We start from the raw sequence: 22,550 nt of genomic DNA, 5'->3' as shown, positions 1-22,550 counted from the left end.
TCTTTACATGACTACTGGAAGAACCATAGCTTTGACTAGACAGACCTTTGCTGGCAAAGTTGAGGCGTACCTGGACTCAGAAACACAGTGAAGAGCCAGACTGGGTTCCCTTCACTTTGCTCTGCATCTCCATTACGTTGATGATTTATTTTATATCCCTTGCTTTGGTGGTTTAAGTTGAGCTACACTTGGAGATTAGAAACTGGAAACAAACGCACATCTGCTGACAAAAGGGTGTTCCAAGGGTTGGAAAGCCCGGGGAAAACCAAAAAAGGGAAGCATCAGATAAACAAAGAAAATGGCTCCTGCCAGCAAGAAAGTGCTAAACAACAGAGATGCAGGAAAACCAGCTCCACGTCAAGCCCAGGAGAGAGATTAAAACAGCATCCATGCGAGGCCAAGGAAGGGAGAAAGCCACAGGCAGACAGGTGTGCCCTGTTGATAAGAAAGCGCTCTGGCAATCCACAGTTATGCAGACATTTCAGCACACGGACTGCTCAGGACACCTGATGCCAGACGCTCTGCTCAGGGAGCCGCCTGTGGCTAACTCACTGGGAAAGCACAGAGGGGCCTGGACTCTCACCCAGACAAACAGGCCGCTCCTCATCGCACAGGAAAAAGCCCCGCATAGGAGAGAGGGAGGGGGAGAGAGAGACTGATGCAGGCAGACGGCTGGAAAGGAACCTGATTAAACCATGATACGAAACTTGGTCTCAAATTCTTTAGGAAAACAATAACTGCCTGAGACCCAGCACTGCCAATATTGCTCAGTTCAAATGACTTAGGATGTTAAACAAGGGTTCATTCAACTCTGGCTGCTCCTGGACCAGGGCCAGAGCCCAGCCATCTGGACAGGAAGGAGCTGAGGGCTCCGTCTGCCTGACAGCGACTCAGGGCGGGCAGCACCTTTCCCAGAGAGGCTGCCCTGAGTCAAGCCCGGCCTGGAGGCTCGGGGGCTGCACGCTGTGAGAAGGTGCGCTTTCCTGAAGCACCGACTTGACTAGGAAGTCAGAGTGAGAGCATGAAGCGTGGCGCCACTCAGGAGTGGATTACAGCATTAAACCACTTGGAGGATACAGGCAGGAGATGCCAAAAGTCAGCGGCTCTGAGCTCTGCGCTCCTGACCGCTCCCTCTCGCCAGCTTCCCCTCTGCCACCGGTGGTGCACACGCGGGAGCTGTTCAGGTGCTGATCCAGGCCCCTTCTCTGTCCTGCTGGGTAATCAACCTGCACAGAGGAGCCCCTGCTCCGAGCCCCACGCTCGCGGAGCTCCTGGACAACCTGCTCCCCCTCAGCTGCACGGGAGTCCCGTGGTCAGCGCAGCCCAGACGGAATCTGCTGTCTTCGGCGCTTCCCATGGCTGTTGGGCAGGCCTCGACCTACTCAGAGACCCGCTCTCATCTCGGGGAATGACGCTGTCACCCGGCTAGCTGCCCACGGCAGACCTGCCCTCGCCTCCCTGATTCTGACACACAATCACTCTATAATACCTGCCGATTCCATGGCACCGTCACGACCCTGCTTATAGGGCGCTCACTCCGTGGCCAGGGAGACGCTCTCAGGCACAGTTTCCTCATCTGCAGTCTCTTTCAGCTAACACAACTCACCCTGAGTTTCTAGTCCAAGTCTTTGAGTTTAACCATAAGGAAAACCGGGCCACGGTTGGGAATGTACTTGCCAGGTCCCAAAATTACTAGGGAATCTGCAGCTGGACAAATTGATGACTTTTATATGCAGGAGAAACACATACTGAATAATGCCGACATATTTCTAAGTTACTCTTCCTCTATAAGGTAACAACCAACATTGTGGATCGCTAAACAGCTGTTAAAATGGATGAGGAGAATCCCTGTATATGGCTATGCCGCAAGCTCATGATATGTTGTTAACTTTTTTAACAGATGGAGAAAAGCTCGTACTGTACACTGCTATTTTTAAAGAAAGAGGGCTGTGGGCACAGACACACACAAGTATTTATATTATAGTAAGTGAGTGTTAGTCGCTCAGTCGTGCCCAACTCTTTGCGACCCCATGGACTGCAGCCTACCAGGCTCCTCTGTACGCGAGATTTTCCAGGCAAGAATACTAGAGTGGATTACCATTTCCTTCTCCAGGGGATATTCCCAACCCAGGGCTCGAACCTGGGTCTCCTGCAGCGCAGGCAGATTCTTTACTGACTGAGCTACAAGGGAAGTCCATATTACAGTAGATAAATAAAAAACGTTAAAAATGTTACCTGTGGAAGAGAGAAGAAACAGGCTATAAAGATCAGAAAAGAGAGCTAGATTTCTGAAAATACTTTGGCTGTTCACCAAAAAGGTCCAGGACAGTAACCAGCCCTGCAGCAACGATGTACAGGTTGTGGTCACGAGACACCACGCTCTATAAGAGGGAGCCGGAGCTGCTTAGAGAAACAGCCAGCTCCAGGTCTGGGGAGAAACAGCACACACGAATCTACAGACTCTCCCCAGTTTAGAGAGCAAAGGACAAGGAGGCAACGGACAGAGGCACCACCGCACAAGTGGCGCAATCCCCCCATCTACGGGAACAACAGCTGCCGTGTCTTACAACACGTCACGTACGTTTAAACTCACGAGTTTATACTGACACTTCTTCCCTGGTCACTTGAGAAGCGGCTATGAGACCGTCTCATTGTTTCGAGAATCCATAAAGAGAAAGAATCAGGCATTCGTCCTACTGCTTCCATCTGAACCGTCCCTTCAGTTCAGTTCAGTTCAGTTCAGTCGCCCAGTCGTGTCTGACTCTTTGTGACCCCATGGATTGCAGCACGCCAGGCCCCCGTGTCCATCACCAACTCCTGGAGTTCACTCAAACTCATGTCCATCGAGTCGGCGATGCCATCCAGCCACCTCATCCTCTGTCGTCCCCTTTTCCTCCTGCCCCCAATCCCTCCCAGCATCAGAGTCTTTTCCAATGAGTCAACTCTTTGAATGAGGTAGCCAAAGTATTGGAGTTTCAGCTTTAGCATCAGTCCTTTCAATGAACACCCAGGACTGATCTCCTTAGGGTGACCAAATAGGATTTCAGTGAATCAAGGCAAAGTAAAGGATGAAACTTTCACCATCATCATTTGCAACCCCTAACGACCATGGGTCCAGGTGCTGAGCACCATGAGGACCAGAGCAGATGCAAGTACCGCCACCTCCGAGCACTGAGCTCAAAGGCTCAGCCGCTCGAACCTCTAGATCCACCTCCCACCTCCCAGGAAATAAAAGGAGAGAAGAACGCGTTCCATGTAAACGGGGACACCCCTGACTACAGAACAACTGACACAGAAAACGCCAGGAAGAAAAGGGACGGGGCGGAGCAGTCAGCGACTGACAGAGACTCAGGAGGCAGAGCAGCTAAACGCAATTGTTTGGACCCTGTTTCAAACTAAAAAAAACTGAGACTATTGGGGAAAACTGAATGGTACTGTGATTATGAATAAAACTAAATACCAGTTTTCTTGATGCTTCTGAATGTTATCAAAAATAGCTGTGTATTAAATCTCACTTTGGATGCAAACATTTCAAACCTATTTTATATTCACGCTAATGTTCTAAGATATGAAAGAGTTCTTAATTTCAAGAATAAAATGCCACTCAATCACAAATTAAGAGATTAAAACACAGGGTGTTTTGTTTCCTTTCAAACTCCCAGAGAAAGACAGTGAAGAAGTAAGCAGTTCCTGTATCAAAGATGCAAGCCTCGGCTGGGCAGGCCTCCACGCGCAGCACTGGCACCTCTACTGCGGCGGCGCCCTCCCCGGGCAGGAGCACGCCGCCAACCCGGGTTTCCAACCTCATCAACTGTCACTAAGCCCTCAGGGGCAATGGCTATTACTCACAGAGTTTAACGCTGGTTTAAAAGGAGAAAAAAGAAGTCAGAAACACATACCCAAATACACTACCACGGATCCCGAAGACACTCAGATACACCTGTTACAGAAAGAGACTGCTAACACCGAAAATGGGTAAGTTCAGGATGTTTCCTAATTTAACTACTTCACTGTCAGGCAAAGGCACACCGGGAACAGCTGGAGAAAAACCTACGCAAATGGAAACTTCTAGTGACATACCTGTATGTTGTATGCTGCAAGAGGATATATCTGACCTTGACCAGGCAGGAAGAAACTTCAATAAAGAAAGAAGCAAAGCAGAGTCAACTTTATCCTTCTTCAGATACTGTAGTGGAGTCCCTCACCTAGGAAGTAAGAATGACACGTGGTTAACTCACATGCGGAAAATTTTTTAAAGCTTTGAAAAAACTGAATTTCAAAAATGGAAATTTCTAAAACGTGATAAAGTAAGAAGCTCGAGAGAAAACATTTTTAATCATTCTATATACACGTATGCTTTGGATTTTCTGCATTTTTTGAGGTGAACATAAATTACAAAGGCTGGGTAACTTCAGATAACTTTTTTAAAAATCACTTTTATCATGAAATAGAACTATATGTACATAGTCAAGCACAAGAAACACGTATGTGCAGGTTCATCAGGTTATTAAACAAAACCCCAACTACCACCCAGGCCACAGAGTGGGGCACTGCTGGGATCCCCAAAAGGCTGGGTGCCTTCCTCTGACCCCTAACCCTTTCCTTCCCCTGTAAGTACCAACCACTCTAACTTCCTGTGATCCTACCTCTGCTTTTCTTTAGCCCACCCCTAGGCTTGTAGCTCTGGTCGTTTATTTTTGCCAGCTCCTGACTCCTACACAGACGTGATCACACAGTGTATATTCCCTCGTCTCGCTTTGTTTTTGCCCCATTGTTGTTGCTGGCCCTGCTGTTTATCTTCACTGCTGTATATTATTCCACTGTGCGACACATCGTCGTCTACTCACCATTCGGTTTCTGCTTTGGAGCCAACACAAGCACTCCTAAGATCTTTCTGGCACAGATCTCTTAAGCATTTGGGGGTAAATACGTCTAGTGCATATATACATGCGAGAGTGACCGCTAGACTGTGAGGTCAGCATATATTCAGCTCCACGACATAAAGCTAAACAGACTCTTCCCACAGCAGCTGTAGTGATTCACACGGCTGCAAGAAGGGGAGGAGAGTTTCCACTGCGCAACATTTTCAGAACTTGTCAGACTTGTTCATTCTTGGTAACTGGATGGCTATGTCCTGGGGTCCTAAGAATTCTTATTGTATAGAATTTTATAATTATTTTGACGAAAAACTCATGAGATTTTACATCTAACAGCTGCTGCGAGAGAGTATTTTGAAACCAAACACTCGTGCACTTTTCCAGGTGTTACCACACTCCAATTTCTGACCAGTTGAAACCTCACACTCTTGGTCCACCAGCTTCCAGAGACACTGGTTACAGATCCCAGGCACAAGGGGATGGTGTGTGTGTGGCTGGCCAGTAAGAGCATCCTATTCCTGGTCAGAGCTGGTTCATCTCTGTGAGCACACAAAACCCAAATCAAAATGAATCAAGTCTTTCCTTCCTCCTCTGGGACTTACAGAGATTCTCCCTCTTTCCTGAAGAACTTGAACTTGAGCACATGGGCGTCAAGAGGCTCTTTGAGGACAGAGCAAATAAGGAGGACGACACCAGGGGAAGGACCCAGCTGCAGCCTGCCCTGCCCGAGGGCTCTTAATTAGGTGGCCAATAAAGCCCCCTTTGCTGTTATCAGCTAAGGCCCAGTCACATCCCAAAGAGCCCGCACTGATGTGATCAGTCATTATAAAACATGGGTTTTAATCTACTCAGTAAGCCACATAGGTCAATAAAGGCAACACGTGTACATACACACACAACCTTAATATTTTTTCAATCACATTTTATAAATCAAAATGGTTTATCACTCAAACTTAAACTATAGTTCTTGCCAAAAGGCAAGTTAACTCTGAATGTTTCTTTGGCAAGAGAATGAAAAATCAATAGCTGTAAAGTATTTGTCCTTGTCTGCTATAAACACACTAGTATACCATCCCTACTGGGTTTTAGTAACAAAATTATGATAACCTCATAAAATAAACTGGGAAGTGTTCCCTGGTTTATTCTGAGGAAGTTTTTGGGTAGAACTGGAATTATTTCTTCTTTGAAAGTCTGGTGGAATTTAACAACGAAGCCATCAGTGCCTAAAAATTTTAATTACTGATTCTATTTTTTTAGTGGTTACAGGAATTTTTTCTGTAGCTACTTTTAGAAAGCTACATTTTCCAAGGAATTTGTTTATCTCATCTAATTTTCACATTTACTGACATGATGCTATTTCAACTCATGACTGTTGCTGAAGCTCCAACACTTTGGTCACCTGATGCAAAGAGCTGACTCACTGGAAAAGACCCTGATGCTTTTAGAAAGACGGAAGGCAAAAGGAGAAGGGGGCGGGCAGAGGATAAGATGGTTAGATGGCATCAATAACTCAATGGACATGAATCTGATTAAACTCCGGGAGACAGTGGAGGACAGGGAGGCCTGGCATGCTGCAGTCCACGGGGTCGCAAAGAGCTGGATGCAACTGAGCTACTGAACCACCACAGCGACGCTGCACTGGGAGCTCAGAGTCTCAGCCACTGGACCAGCAGGGAGGCTCCCAGCCTTGGGCAATTTTTATAAATCTCTACGCGTGCCTGAAAATAAAGTATAAGATGCAGACTTTGGATGGAATATTATTTATGTGTACATTAGACCAAGGGTGTTGCTCCTATGTAAATCATCTGTGCTTACAGGGTTTTTTAATCTGTCAAATACTGAGACATGTATCGAAATCTCTACTATAAACTGTTGTTGTTCGTTGTTCACTCACTAAGTCAGGTCCAGCTCTTTGAGATCCCACGAACTACAGCACAACACGTTCCCGGTCCTTCACTGTCTCCCAGAGTTTGTTCAAACTCATGTTCACTGAGTCGATGATGCCCTCCAAGCATCTCATCCTCTGCCGCTGCCTTCTCCTGCCCTCAATCTTTCCCAGGATCATGTCTTTTCCAGAAAGTTGGCTCTTCACATTATGTGGCCAAAGTACCGGAGCTTCAGCTTCATCATCAGCATCTGTCCTTCCAATGAATATTCAGGGTTGATTTCCTTTAGGATGGACTGGTTGGGTATCCTTGCAGTCCAAAGGACTCTCAAGAGTCTTCTCCAACACCACAGTTCAAAAGCATCCATTCTTCGGGGCTCAGCTTTCTTTACAGTCCAACTCTCACATCCATACATGACCACTGGAAAAACCATAGCTTTGACTAGACGGACCTTTGTTAGCAAAGTAATGTCTCTGCTTTTCAATATGCTATCTAGGTTGGTCATAACTTTGCTTTCAAGGAGTAAGCGTCTTTTAATTTCATGGCTGCAGTCACCATCTGCAGTGATTTTGGAGCCCAGAAAAATAAAGTCTGTCACTGTTTGCATTGATTCCCCATCTATTTGCCATGAAGGGATGGGACCAGATGCCATGATCTTACTTTTTGAATGCTGAGTTTAGGCCTACTTTTTCACTCTCCTCTTTCAGTTTCTTCAAGAGGCTCTTGAGAGCGGTTATCATCTGCACATATGAGACTGTTAGTATTTCTCCCAATAATTTTGATTTCAGCTCACGATCCATTCAGCCCAGCATTTGTTCCCTCTGCAGCATACAGCCCTGACGTACTCCTTTCCCAATCCGGAACCTGTCCACTGTTCCACGTCCAGTTCTAACTGTTGCTTCTTGTCCTGCATACAAGTTTCTCAGGAGGCAAGTAAGGTGGTCTGGTATTCCCATCTCTTGAAGAATTTTCCACAGTTCGTTGTGATCCACACAGTCAAAGGCTTTAGCGTAGTCAATGAAGCAGAAGTTTTTCTGGAATTCCCTTGCTTTTTCTATGGTCCAACGGATATTGGCAATTTGATCTCTGGTTCCTCTGCCTTTTCTAAATCCAGCTAGCACATCTGGAAGTTCTTGGTTCATGCACTGCTGAAGACTAGCTTGAGGAATTTTGAACATTACCTTATTTGCATGTGAAATGAGCAGGAGTTTGAACATTCTTTGGCATTGTCTTTCTTTGGGATTGGAATGAAAACTGATTTTTCCAGTCCTGTGGCCACTGCTGAGTTTTCCAAATTTGCTGGCATATTGAGTGCAGCACTTTCACAGCATCATCTTTTAGGATTTGAAATAGCTCAGCTGGAATTCCATCACCTTATTAGCTTTGTTCACAGTAATGCTTCTTAAGGCCCACATGACTTCGCACTCCAGGATGTCTGGCTCTAGGTGAGTGATCACACCATCATGGTTATCTGGGTCATGAAGATCTTTTTCATAAGTTCTTCTGTGTATTCTTGCCACCTCTTGTTCATCGCTTCTGCTTCTGTTAGGCCCTTACTGTTTCTGTCCTTTATTGAGCCCATCTTTGCATGAAATGTTCCCTTGGTGTCTCTAATTTTCTTGAAGAGATCTCTAGTCTTTCCCATTCTATTGTTTTCCTCAATTTCTTCACACTGACCATTGAGGAAGGCTTTCTTATCCCTCCTTGCTATTCTTTGAGAACTCTGCATTCAGATAGGTATATCTTTCCCTTTCTCCTTTGCCTTTTGCTTCTCTTCCCTTCTCAGCTATTTGTAAGGCCTCTTTGGACAACCATTTTGCCTTCTTACATTTCTTTTTCTTGGGCATGATTTTGGTCACTGCCTCAGGCACGCCGAGTCTACCAGAGCTGCTGCTCCTGCTGCTAAGTCGCTTCAGTCGTGTCCGACTCTGTGCAACCGCATAGACGGCAGCCCACCAGGCTCCCCCGTCCCTGGGATTCTCCAGGCAAGAACACTGGAGTGGGTTGCCATTTCCTTCTCCAATGCATGAAAGTGAAGTCGTTCAGTCGTGTCTGACTCCTAGCGACCCCTGGACTGCAGCCTACCAGGCTCCTCTGCCCATGGGATTGTCCAGGCAAGAGTACCGGAGCGGGTCGCCACTGCCTTCTCCTAACTCCTTGTATACGGTGCAGTTTTGGATGGAGTGTTACTTATATGCACATTACACCAAGGGTACTGATCCTACATAAAACATCTGTGCTTACAGGATTTTTTTTTTTGCCTGCTTAATCTATCCATTACTGAGAAGTGCTGAAATCTCTACTGTAACTATAAATCTGTCTATTTCCCCCGCCGCACTTATGGCAATCTCTACTTTGGATATTCTGAAGTCATATTATGGCTTATCCACGTTTAGAATTATTATGACTTCCTTTTGAATTGAACCTTTTATCATTACAAACTGCAGCAGAGACCACATGTTGACCAGATTTTTCCCTTCTACCTCCTGGGCACAGCCTCTCCTGCAGTGAAGTCTGGTTTAGGACCTGGGCTCCGCCTAACAGGATGCAATCCTAATATACACCACCTCACCCTCCAGCCCAGCCGTGAACACCTGCGTGATTCACTCCTTCCGCCCCACACAGAGGCGCCTGCAGAGTATCCCGGGCCTCAGGAGATGGCAGAGATGGGGGGAAGCAGCTGAATCCCCAAACGACCATCGAAAAAACATCTGCCAACCAGGACTATGTGTACTGAACTTCATGCAAGCAAGACATGAATTTGCTTAAACTACTGACTGCTTTGTTAAAGGAGCCAGCTGCCAACTGTATTAAGTGAAATGACACTCACTATCTCCAGAACTGCTTTTTGCTTTAAACTGTGTTTTCTCTGACACTACAAAATCCTGCTTTTGGCTAGAGTTTGCAGTTTCTTTTTTTTTTCATTTTTCTTTCAAATCTCTTAATCTTCATGCTTTAGGTGGGTCTCTTATAAACAAAATACAGTTGAGTTTTTAAAAAACCTTATTTGATATCTTTTTTTAAAAATTCAGTTCAGTTCAGTTGCTCAGTCGTGACTGACTCTTTGTGACCCCATGAACTGCAGCACGCCAGGCCTTCCTGTTCATCACCAACTCCTGGAGTTCACCCAAACCAATGTCCATTGAGTTGGTGATGCCATCCAGCCATCTCATCCTCTGTCGTCCCCTTCTCCTGCTGCTCTCAATCTTTCCCAGCATCAGGGTCTTTTCAAATGAGTCAGCTCTTTGCATCAGGTGGCCAAAGTATTGGAGTTTCAGCTTCAACATCAGTCCTTCCAATGAACACCCAGGGCTGATCCCCTTTAGGATGGACTGATTGGATCTCCTTGCATCCAAGGGACTCTCAAGAGTCTTCTCTGACACCACAGATCAAAAGCATCAATTTTTCTGTGCTCAGCTTTCTTTATAGTCCAGCTCTCACATCCATACATGACCACTGGAAAAACCATAGCTTTGACTAGAAGGACCTTTGTTGGCAAAATAATGTCTCTGCTTTTTAACATGCTATCTAGGTTGATCATAACTTTCCTTGGAACATTTAACTCCACTTACCTTGGAGACAGTTACTCACTTTTAGGTTCAATTTTCTTTTATTTTCTTTCGATTTGCTTCTTTCGGATTCCTTGCTATCATTCTAGTCCCCCAGTAGTCTGCACTTCACATACTGTTTCCACTCTTTAGTAACTGCTGTGGAAGCTCTAATGCACAGGTCCTTATCAAAGTCCAATGTCAACCAACACATGTACCTTTCTCTTGGACAGCAAGAGCCTTGAAACGTCGACTCCGTTCACCGTGACTTCCAGCCTCACTTCTGCTGCAGAGTCCGTGTGCGTGCGTGTGCATGTGCTCGTCATGATGGACGTTTTGCGCGACTCTCCGCAGTCATCCTGCCTTCCCTTCATGGTTCCCACACCCACATCGCTGGGCCTCACGCTCCCTTTGCTGCTTTCCGTCCATGACTGTGGTGGGTTGCACTGCTTGACTTTCTGGTGTGAAAACCACCTCTATTTCCTGAGATAAGCTTTCCTCGATTATTATGTAATGTCCTTTCTATATGCCGCCTGGTTGGCTCTATCTGCTAAACTTTGCAGAGGATGTGCGCATGACGGACAGCGCTCGGTGGCTTTCCTCTCCTAGAGTCTCTGTCTGATTTTGCTTTCAGGTCGTGCTGGCCTCACAGAAGGAGACAGGAAGCATTTCCTCCTCTTCTGTCTTCTGGAAAAGCTTTTGTCAGATTGGTATTCTTTCTTCTTTAGGTGTTTAGTAATTATCGGTGACGCTATTTGGACGTGGAGTATGCTTCACGGCAAAGATTTCAACTACAAATTAAACTGCTTTAATATAGTCATGAAAGGCTATACACTTGCTCTTGAGTAAGTCTGGTGGTTTATGTCTTGCAAGGGGCTTGTTCATTTTACTGAGGCTGTCAAATTTATAGCGTAACGTTATTCACAATACTCCTTATTACCCTGTCAAATTTACTAGCGTAACATTACTCACAATACTCCTTATTACCCTGTCAAATTTACTAGCGTAACATTATTCACAATACTCCTTATTACCCTGTCAACGCCTACAGGATCTGTAACAGTGTCCTCTTTTACATCCAACTAATCACAAGCTGGAATCAAGATTGCTGAGAGAAATATCAATAACCTCAGATATGCAGATGACACCACCCTTATGGGAGAAAGTGAAGAACTAAAGACCCTCTAGATGAAGTGAAAGAGGAGAGTGAAAAAGTTGGCTTAAAGCTCAACATTCAGAAAACGAAGATCATGGCATCTGGTCCCATCACTTCATGGCAAATAGATGGGGAAATAGTGGCTGATTTTATTTTTCTGGGCTCCAAGATCACAGCAGATGGTGACTGCAGCCATGAAATTAAAAGACGCTTGCTCCTTGGAGGGAAACTTATGACCAACCTAGATAGCATATTCAAAAGCAGAGACATTACTTTGCCAACAAAGGTCCGTCTTGTCAAGGCTATGGTTTTTCCAGTGGTCATGTATGGATGTGAGAGTTGGACTGTGAAGAAAACCGAGCCCCGAAGAATAGATGCTTTTGAACTGTGGTGTTGGAGAAGACTCTTGAGAGTCCCTTGGACTGCAAGGAGATCCAACCAGTCCATTCTAAAGGAGATCAGCCCTGGGTGTTCATTGCAAGGACTGATGCTGAAGCTGCAACTCCAATACTCTGGCCACCTCATGCAAAGAGTTGACTCATTGGAAAAGACCCTGATGCTGGGAGGGATTGGGGGAAGGAGGAGAAGGGGACAACAGAGGATGAGATGGCTGGATGGCATCACCGACTCGATGAACATGAGTTTGGGTAAACTCTGGGAATTGGTGATGGACAGGGAGGCCTGGCGTGCTGCAATTCATGGGGTCACAGAGTCAGTCACGACTGAGTGACTGAACTGAATGCTTCCCTGGTGGTGGCTCAGCTAGTAAATAATCCGCCCGCAATGCAGGGGACCTGGGTTCAATCTCTGTGTTGGGAAGATGCCCCGGAGAAGGGAAAGGCTACCCACTCCAGTATTCTGGCCTGGAGAATTCCATGGACTATCCATACGGTCTCAAAGAGTTGGACACGACCGAGCAGATTTCTTTCACTTTCAATGGCAATTAATGTTTTTTTCCCCCCACAGACAAGAGATCTTTCTGGATAAAATAAGCATCTTTAACTCATCAGCTCACCTTGAAATAACACCACCGAGACACAATGCGCCGTGTTTCCATTCCTTCCCTCCCGAGCCTTGTGCCACTACTGCCATCCACTTCCCTCTGCAAGGACTGCGCGTTCCCAAGCACATTGCTAATTTTGCCAATTCTTAAAGATTTTAAAATTAAAAAAAAATTAAAATAAAAAAAATTAAAAAAAGGAAAAAAAAAGTCTAAAAAAAAGATTAAAGTGTGAATATTCACCAGTCCGTGGACTGTTTCCAGTTCTTCTCATCCCTTTGGGTAGAAATTTCCATCTACCATCTTCCTTCTACTTGAACCTCCTTTAAGCTTCTGGTTTGCACTTCTGTTGGCAATACATTCTGCCAGCGTTCCTTGGTCCAGAAATGTTTATTTCACTTTCGTTCTGAAAGATACTTTCACTGGGTACAGGTTTCTTCCTTTTGGCGCTTTAAACACGGCAGTTGTCTGCTGGAGGCAACAGGTTCTGATCAGAGCTCACTGACCTTATTTTTGCTCCTCTGTAACATGTCTTCTTGCTGCTTTTTAAGACTTTTTTCTCTTCATCACTGACTTTTCAGTAACTGGACTCTGTGGACCTTAGTATGATTTTGTCCACTCTATTTGGAGTTTGTGAGCTTCATGGTTTGCAATCTTCATCAAATGTGGACATTTTTCAGCACTATTTCTCCAAATACTGTTTCCGTTCCTTCCTCTTCTTCGGGAACTCCAGTCGCACGCATCTTAGCTCCGCTGATTCCGCCCCACAGGTCACTGACGCTCTGCCACTCTGCTCAGCCTTCCTTGTTCTTTGCACCGTATTTTGGATAATTTCTATTGCTGTGTCTTGAAGTTCACTGATGTCTTCTGTACTGCCAGTTTGCTATTCGTCTCTGTATGTTTCGCCTCTAAAGTCCTCGTTCAGTCTGTCTCGTATCTGTCACCCATGCTCGCCTTCCTCATGAATGTGTACAACTTGTTTATATCAGTCATTTCAATGTCCTTGTTTGCTAATCTCACAGCTTTCTACTGACTGATTTTCCCCCTGGCTACGATCACATCTTCTTGATGCTTTGCATGCCTGGTAATTTTTATTAGATGCTGGACACTGAAACGTTTTTACATTGTTGGGTGCTGGATTCTACCACATCATTTTAAGTACAGTTGGGGCTTTGTTCTGGAAATGCAGTTAAGTTACCCGGAATCAGTTGGGGTAGGTGTGTAATGGTCTTTTAGTCCTGGACTAATTCAGCCCCATTACTGCAGTGATACCCTTCTGATGCCCTAAACCAAAGAGCTGTTCTGAATCCACCCTCACCAAGATTAAAAACCACGCTTTGAAAGGGCCTGACACATCACCGTGGGTGGTGGGAACGCCATCTCAGCTCGTGTGGTGCCCGCTCTTCTCTGGGGCTTCTTTTCCCGGTTTTGAGGTGCTTTCTCTGGTGCGTGTATCAGTTCAGTCAGTTCAGTCGCGTCCGACTCTTTGCGACCCCATGAATCGCAGCATGCCAGGCTTCCCTTGTCCATCACCAACTCCCGGAGTTGCATGTGTAGACCAGCCCAAATCTTGGGGGTGGGGGTCCTTCTGCAGACCCCTGGGGTTCCCTAAGTAGCTCTCTACTCTCCTATACTTTGGCCCTCAAATTCTAGCTGCCTGTCCTCCCCAAACTCTCATCTGTTTTGCCACTTCAGTAAGGCTAGGGGCTGTTTCGTTTCTCTCCCCTGACCTGTAATGCAGAAACTGTCTCTAGACCAGGACTGGCAAACTATAGCCTGAGGATTAAATCCAACTTGCTGCTGTTTTTATAAATAAAGTTTTACTGGAACACATCCATGGCCACTCATTTACATACTTGGTATGAAAGCAGCCACAGAGAGTACCAGAGTTGAATGGGGTTGTGATAGAGACCATCTGGTCTACAAAGCCTGGAGACTCTCTAACTGGCCCTTTATCTCAAAAAGTTTCTTTACTCCTAGCCCTAGAGAATAAGCTAGAATACTTACAGGGTTCATTCCACTTGTTTCCCTTATTTCAGGGAACACAATCCTAACCTTCCTGTTAACCGATGTCTGAAAACTATTGTTCCGTACATTATGTCCGGTTTTCAAGTCTGTGAAGATGAAAGTCAGGTTTGGGGCCGGGGTGAGGTTAGTGAAGCACTTGCCACAGGTACAGATTTTCAGGGAGTGACAAAATACTCAGTGAGGGGGTAAAATCAAAATTAATGCAAAAAATCTATGTGAGGCAAAATATCAACGTTTTAAATAAGGATAGTATCAGTAATAGTGTGGAGCCAAGCCATCCTGGAGCTGAAGCAAAGGAAAAATTAACACTGACCCTGTCTTTATTTAAGATTTGACATTTTTCCACCACGGATTTTTTTTTTTGCATTAAATTCGATTTTCTCAAAGTATTGCATTAAAATGTTATCAATCTCAACTACTGAGTTTTCTGGGGCATCCTGAAATTCGGCGCCTGAGGCCAGTGCCTCACTCTCCTCAGCCCTCTTGCTGTGTCCGACTCTTTCCGACCCCATGGACTGCAGCCCACCAGGCTCCTCTGTCCATGGGATTCTTCAGGCAAGAATGTTGGAGCAGGCTGCTACGCCCTCCTCCAGGGGGTCTTCCCGATCCAGGGACGAAACCAGCATCTCTCACATCGCCAAAATGGCCAAGTGGGCTCTACTTCTTAGCGCCACCGGGGAAGCCCCCAGCCCAATCCTGGTGGGCAGTAAACCCGGTGTCTGTTATTTCATCAAAGGGAATGGACGACTCCAGGAACAAGTCTCTTGCCAGGCAGCATCATACTAATGTGTGACGACTACAAGGGTTTCAGTGTTTTCTCAGAAACAGAAAATGCTGCAATGTGAAGAGCCATTCTGCTCTAATTACTTCTGTCTGCAACTGCAGTCTGCTGTGAGCAGTTCCCATACGCATCCATGTTGTAGACAGGAACACAGCGTGAGAATATAAACACTTGTCATTAAATAATATATATGCACGCAGACAACGGGACTATGAAACAATACCATAATTATGTAACAGCTGGTCAACACATCTGCATTATGACGCATAACAAGAACCACCATCCACAGCCAAGTGCCACCGAGTCAATGCACTGACTGGGGAAAGTTGGGGAATGTATTAATTGCAGGAGTTGCAGGAGTCCAGGCTCTGAACACACGAATTCAACTCAAAGCAAATCAACCAGCGAAGTCCCTGTCCCAGTGCGGCAGGAGCACCGTCTTCGGAAGCCAGCCAGCTCATCTCCCAAGCATCCCCAGCTCCCGCTCCTCTATGGCGAATGGAACAGTAAAGCACTGGGCAAACTGAAGACACCCATCCACGCGCCAAGCAGAGGACTGCTACACAGAGTCCAGTTTCTGCATATGATCCATTTAGTTTTCTAAGGCACAGATGCAGAAACATGCCTGCAAGTGTGACGACCAAAATGAGCATTTTTCTTTTCAAAAGATTTGTCTGGAGTAGTTGCTTTACAACGCGGTGTTAGTTTCTGCCGCACAGAAGAGTGACCCAGCCAGACCCTCTCCTTTATGCACATCCACCCTCTTTGCTGCGGATCTCCTTTCCTCTCAGGCCGCCACAGAGCACCGAGAGCTCCCTGCGCTACCCAGCGGGTTCTCGCCAGCTGCCTGTTAGTCTCTCAGGTGTAGCATCAGTGTGTGCGCATCAGCGCTCGTCTCCCGGTCCCTGCCATCCCTTCCCCCTTGGTATCCATTCGTCTGTTCTCTACATCTGTGTCTCTATTTCTGCTTGGTAAGTAAGATTGTTTATACTGGCTTTTTCAGATTCCACATGTATGTGTGAATAAATGACATCTGGTTTTTTCTTTCTGACTTACGTCACTCTGGATGACAATGACTGTCTCTGGGTCCATCTGTGTCTCTATAAATGACCCAATTTTGTTCTTTTTTACGGCCGAGAAATATTCCATTGTGTATTGTGTACACACACACACACACACACACACACAAACACATCTTCTTTATCTGCTCCTCTGTTGATGGACATTTAGGGTGCGTCCATATCCTGGTTATTGTAGACAGTGCTGCAGGGAATATTAAGGCTCCTGTGTCTTTCTGAACTATGATTTGTTTTTCCTGGGTATATGTCCTCCCAAAGAGTTTCTTTTCTTCATTTAAAACACTATGCCAGCAATAACTATGGATCTAGAGATAATTACACTAAGTGAGGTAAGTCAGACAAAGACAAATATGTGGTATTACCTGTATGTGGAATCTAATCTTAAGAAAAAGATACAAATGAACTTACCTACAAACTAGAAGCAGACTTACAGATACTGAAAGCAAACTATGGTTCCCAAAGGGGTGACCTGGCGGGGAAGGACACACTAGGAGCTGAGGCCGGACGTGGGCGACGTGGCGGGGAAGGACACACGAGGAGCTGAGGCCGGACGTGGGCCCACCCGTCCATGTGACACAGGCAACCAGCAAGGACCTGCTGGACAGCACAGGGGACGCTACTCAGTCTTCTGCGATAATCTACACGGAAAAGGAATAGATACGTGTACACGTATCGCTGAATCACTTTGCTGTACGCCTGAAACTAACACGACACTGAAAATCAACTCTACTCCTCCAATAAAATGAAGATATTTTTGAAAATATGATGGTGTTAAATTTGGTGAAGAAATAAAAAACTATGAAATGAAAGGTTTTAATGTCTGTGAATAAACAGTCTAGAACTCATGAAACTCAAACAAATGTAACAACTCAACACAATGCAAACTCAGGAAGACCGTGCTCTCCCCTGTGTCCTGACCTGGCCTGAGGCCAGTCGCCCCCCAGCGTGCTCGCCCTCAAGCCTGGCTGGCCCAGCTCCATGCACCACGAGGGGGGCTCACCGCACCCCCACCCGCCGTGCCCCCTCTCTTGCACCCTCTACTGTCCTGGCAGATACTTCATCCTCAAGACTATATTCAAGGGCCTTGAAATCTAGTTTTCACACTAATTCTCAGTTTTTCACTAATTTTAGGTCTGGGACCATGATCCCTGTAGTCTCCCGCAGGTGCCAGGCACACAGGGCAAGCCCTTGATTTCCGTGGAACGAGACTCCTTTTAATGAAGGTGGACTAGACCCGCATCTTTCTGCCATCCTTCCCTTCCCAGGGAGAGTGGCCCTTGGCACACCCTGGTCTGTACCACGAGGACGCCAGTCGCACCTGACGGCGGGCCTCCTGAAGACACAGCCATGCCTCCTGCACGCTTGCATCCTCAGCACTTGCAATGCGCCCACCACACTGGAAACACTCAATACATATTGCAGCTTGTATTTTAATAGTTATTATTAACTCAGCCTTGCAGCTCTTCGTTTACTCCTCACAACTCTACAAATACCTTTTGCCTTCCCACCTCCGTTATGGAGATGAGGACACAGAAACAAAGATTCAGCAACTTCGCAACATCACCCATGAGCAAGTGAGGGGCGCCACCTGTCCCCGGGACCTCTCTTCTTCACCTGCGTGTCTGTCATCGGATAGTGGCTGACTCAGGTTGTTGTGGGAATCCACACAGATTTATGCCGGAAAATCGGATTTGCTATTTGCACACTCAAATTATCTGTAAAAGGTAATACAGTCCAAATTCCTCCTTGGTCTATTGAGGAACTAAAAGAATGACATTTAGCAACCTGTCCAAAGTTCAGAGTCACCAGGACTAAAGCCTGGTATCAAGGACCAGTGCGCCCTCTGTGCGAGCTTGCCACGATGGCTCTGCAAGACGTAAAACACACACCTCAAAATTCCCAAGACGCCAGCAATCCATAATGGAAGCATTTGCTCTTTCTAAAACCAAGCATCGTTTCTCACTGTTTAGAATGTCAGCACTGACATCCCTGGGTTTCTTTATCCCCTTACGATGAACACATCACACTCACGACCAGATGGACTTAAAAAGCACCTTTAGCTGAGCCAAGCAAAGCTAGTTCTGACTTCAAGAATCTTTATCACTAGCGGAGACCTTGGCTAGGCTAAAGCAAACTTTCTCACATCATTTAAATAATTGTTTGCTTAGTTTCTAGCTACTTCAATATGAGAACTGAATGGAATTACTTTGCTTACTTTTGAAAACCATTATCCGAATAGATCTGAACAAGGACGAGGAAAGGAGCTAAGAGTAAATGACTGCCCCATCGCACTGGGTAGCAGGGTTAGTTAAAGCTGCCCTTGGTGAAACAAGCCATGGCTTGGAACTAAGAGGCAACGGTGAGTTTGGTTTTGTTTCTGACATTGTCATAAGTTTCTCTGAAGTCTTCTTACTCCCCTGAAATGGTGAATGAACACCCATTACCACTCCATACTTACTTTAGTCTTAAAATATACACCTGAAATATTTTTATACAGTTATGTTGAAATTTATATCAATATTTAGTGTATTTTTGTGATCACTTTGAATTTAATATTCTTCACGCTACATAAAGCCTCTAGAATAAACATACTTCCTAATCAAATCTGACCCCTGTTGCTAAGATTGCTAGACTCCCCAGTGCAAAGTTTCCAAAGTGGCATCTGCCTGTTCACATCATTTTAACTTAGAACTATACAAAAATGTGAAACCTTGTCAAGTCACCCTGAAATTTTCACCTAATCGGTCTTTCAAATAAACTCCATTCTGCAATGTTGGCTTTTGCTTAATAGAGTTATGATTCACTGCAGTTCACTCAGTGAATTTAAACAGAGGTTTATTATGCAACATCAAATCTCTTTGGTTTTCCCCTAAATTAATCAATATTTTGAACACAAAATACTCTGTAAACACTTTTTATAAGAATAAAATGCTTACATTAATAAAATTTTCCATCAGAATAATGTGAAAATAAATCTTTATTTGCAGGTTAGAGCAGTGCTGCTCAGCTATGCCAGGACAGACGGGACCCGGCAAGCCAAGCGCGCCCTGACGAAGGGCAGGGAGCAAACATGTCCACACCGGGGGCCCAGAGCGCCGGCTCCGTGCCCTGCACCCAGCCCCCGAGTCCCAGGTGGTGCAGGGCAGGCGGGGCAAAAGCGAGGCCTGTGTGACCCCAGCGGCCATTCTCACAGGTGCCTGATAGATATTCTTGAATGACTTGTCCCTTCCCACCATCTGGCACCTGTCATGAGAAAAATGAAAGAGAATTTCCTATAAAGTATCAAAAGCACCAGAACAGGTTTTACTAGTTTCTCAAAAACGACCTCATCCTCCTAAAGAATCTTTATCACTGAACTGGAAGGATCCCTCCACCTCTGTCCCCCTACAATCCACTGGTCCACTTACAAGAACTTGAGGGAGAGCGAAGGAGGGAAGAACCCACACAGAGTCATCTATTCTTAGTAGTTTCCACATCCTTGGAGGAGGAAGAAAATAGAACTATTCAATGACTTGAAAAAATAGGAAGCTAGTAATGGAAAAAAGATTTCTTGGCTGAATCAGAAAACACTTGAAAACCTCCAAGACAGCTCCACAAAGGCAAGATGGGTACAGATCACAACCACCTCCCCGGAGAAGAACTCTGGGACCCAGTCTCCCCGGGAATTCCGGAGCATCCAAGTGCCCAGGGTTGGGCAGGCTCAGCGCGAGGAGGAGGGGGCAAGCAGCAGAGGGCCCGCTTTCCAGAGCTGCCCGCCCGGGGGGGGAGTGGACGTGAGCAACGGGAAAACTGCCCAAGGGAGGCACGCCTCATCCAAAGGAGCAGAAGAAATCAACGATTTCTGAAATTCTCAAAGGGGCTCATGCTGAACATCAACTCAGTTTCTGGTTTTATAGGGGAAAAAAAAAATCCCATGATAATCCTAGGGCATCAAACATTTTGCTATACTTCTGTTTGATTTTAATGAGTGTGTGCATGTATATATAATGAGTATATATATATTTATACATATAGTAAGTGTATAACACATAAACATATACACTAACATATATTTAGCACAAGGATGTAAGTACATATACAAATATAATAATATACTATATTTATTAACAAACATTAGTGCTTGATAAAAACTAATAAATATTAACTGAAAGAGTGGGTTGCTGGCCAGAGGTTAGAAAATGTGTTCACTGAAAAGATACTTTTCGGGAATTCCCTGGCAGTCCAGTGGTCAGGACTCTGCGCTCTCACTCCTCAGGGCTCAGATTCAATCCCTGGTCAGAAACTAAGATCCCACAAGCCATGCTGCATGTCCAAAAAATAAAAGAAAGAAAGATTCTTTTCTTCTCACATTCTTTTCCAAGTGACAAACTAAAACCTCCAAAGTAATTCACCTTCATGCATTAAATAACATTTCAAAAGTATCTTTATTGAAGGTAATACAGGAGCTGTTTTTCAACAACTCATTAACAGAAGCCTTGTTCTAAATTAATATCATAAACAGAACTTTTAGTGGCACAAATCTCAACGTAGAAAACAAATCTGTTGTAACATGCCACACTACTCCTGGTGATGAATGACAAAATCGTCCAGCGCGATTCTCCAAGTCCAAGGCAGAACAAGTCCGTGGGTTTGGACTTGAAGTCCCAGGCCAAGATTCCAATACCCTGGGCAACAAGATCTATGGCTGGGGGTGGGGATGAAGGTCACCCCAGGAGGCGGGATGGGAGCCCAGAGGCCAGGGCTCAAACACACCCCTCTGCACCCTGGGGTGGGTTTCAGTGAAAAAGACGGAATGAAATCCTTTCCTGAGGTTTTAACATTTCACAATCAATGTCTCAATCCCCCAGAGGATCAAAGGTGTGTGTTCAGGGCGCAGCAAACCCAAGCCCCATCCTGACTAGCTCTTTCTCTGTAAGCTGGGAGTTCAGGGACACAGTTAAGATGCAACAGTGGAGTCTCGCGGGAGACAGGAGTCATCTTGTTTCAGATGTCCTACTGCCGAGCACAGGCTACAGGGCAAGCGTGTGAAAGGGGTACTTGTGCTGACAAGGATCTGAAGACCCCTGCAAGATAATCCTAATTAATGAATTTGCATGTGAAATGCCATTTTGTAACATGAAGGGAGCTTCCCATGTGGCTCAGAGGTAAAGAATCCGCCTGCTGATGCAGGAAAAGCAGCTTCAATCCCCGGGCTGGGAAGATTCCAGAGGTACGAACAGCCACCCACTCCAGTATTCTTGCCTGGGAAACCCCATGGGCAGAGGGGTCTGGTGGGCTACAGTCCATGGCGTCACCGAGTTGGATACGACTGAGCAACGGAACAGCAGCAGCAAACACACACACGCAGGCCTGAGACAGTTCATCATTTTTAATTGAGTGTATTTTTTTTTGACTTGCCAAGATACCTTCCTCCTTCAATTAAAGGAGTTTTCATTCTTCTAAACCAAAGAACAACTGTAATGAGATGACACTGTGGGACCCACTGCAGGTTTATCGCAGGTGCCTGACACGCGAACCGCGATATTCGCGACCAGGATGTGAACAGGGGAACAGTCCAAGAGTGCGCTGGCCTTCTTCCCCGGGGCTTCAGCTCGTCTAAACTCCCTGGGGAACTGAACACCTTGCAGTTTATTAAGGCATTTGCTTTAGAGGCCTGATTATTAGACTTTTTTTGACCATGCAGTAGCTGGAATCTTAAATCCGAGAGGAAGGATCAAACTCGCACCCCCCGCAGTGGAAGTGCAGTCTTACCCACTGGACCACCAGGAAGTCCTGGGGCCTGATTAATTAGACTCTTAGCTAAGGCATTTAGATTACATGATTCCATTAAAACAACAACAAAACCAGCGTCTCCCAAGATCTAAAAAGCAGAAATGTTCTCCGGCTGAAAGGTTACTTCTAAGGCTCCTGACGCAGTTCCCCTGACAGGTAATTTAACCTCACTTCAGTGACTGACCCCTGATCCTGGAGGAAATCTCTGAAGTCCGCATGCTAACCTCCTCACTGTCCCAGGTTTCCCCACATTTTACCGCATGCCCACTAAGTGACGGGGTCTAGCCTGCCTTACTGCCTCCGTCGTCTTCGCCCACCACCCCCAAAGCCGACAGCCCTATCACTTTCCAGGGGCTCCGAAGCTATTCAGACACTGCTGAGCTCCTGCCGGGTCCTGAGCCAGAGCTCCAACCTGCCAGAGGT

At 45.8% G+C, this 22,550-nt stretch overlaps 1 protein-coding gene across 5 annotated transcripts in view; it reads right to left on the bottom strand.

Annotated features, from left to right (window-relative positions):
• The window catches only part of TRAF3 (TNF receptor associated factor 3), a 112,408-nt gene that overhangs the window by 45,563 nt on the left and 44,295 nt on the right, over positions 1-22,550 (bottom strand). For 3 of the 5 annotated variants that reach the window (XM_069559851.1, XM_069559855.1, XM_069559853.1), the window contains exon 2: positions 4,081-4,205. The exons of the other annotated variants lie outside the window; for them this stretch is intronic. The gene's annotated coding sequence lies outside the window, so the exon portion shown is untranslated. The remainder of the gene's footprint in view (positions 1-4,080; positions 4,206-22,550) is intronic. 5 annotated transcript variants of the gene reach the window in all.

The sequence above is a fragment of the Ovis canadensis genome, chromosome 18 (genome assembly GCF_042477335.2).
Source record: "Ovis canadensis isolate MfBH-ARS-UI-01 breed Bighorn chromosome 18, ARS-UI_OviCan_v2, whole genome shotgun sequence".
Lineage (NCBI taxonomy): Eukaryota > Metazoa > Chordata > Mammalia > Artiodactyla > Bovidae > Ovis > Ovis canadensis.
Note: the sequence above shows the minus strand (reverse complement) of the source record. Positions and strands in the feature narration are given on the sequence as shown.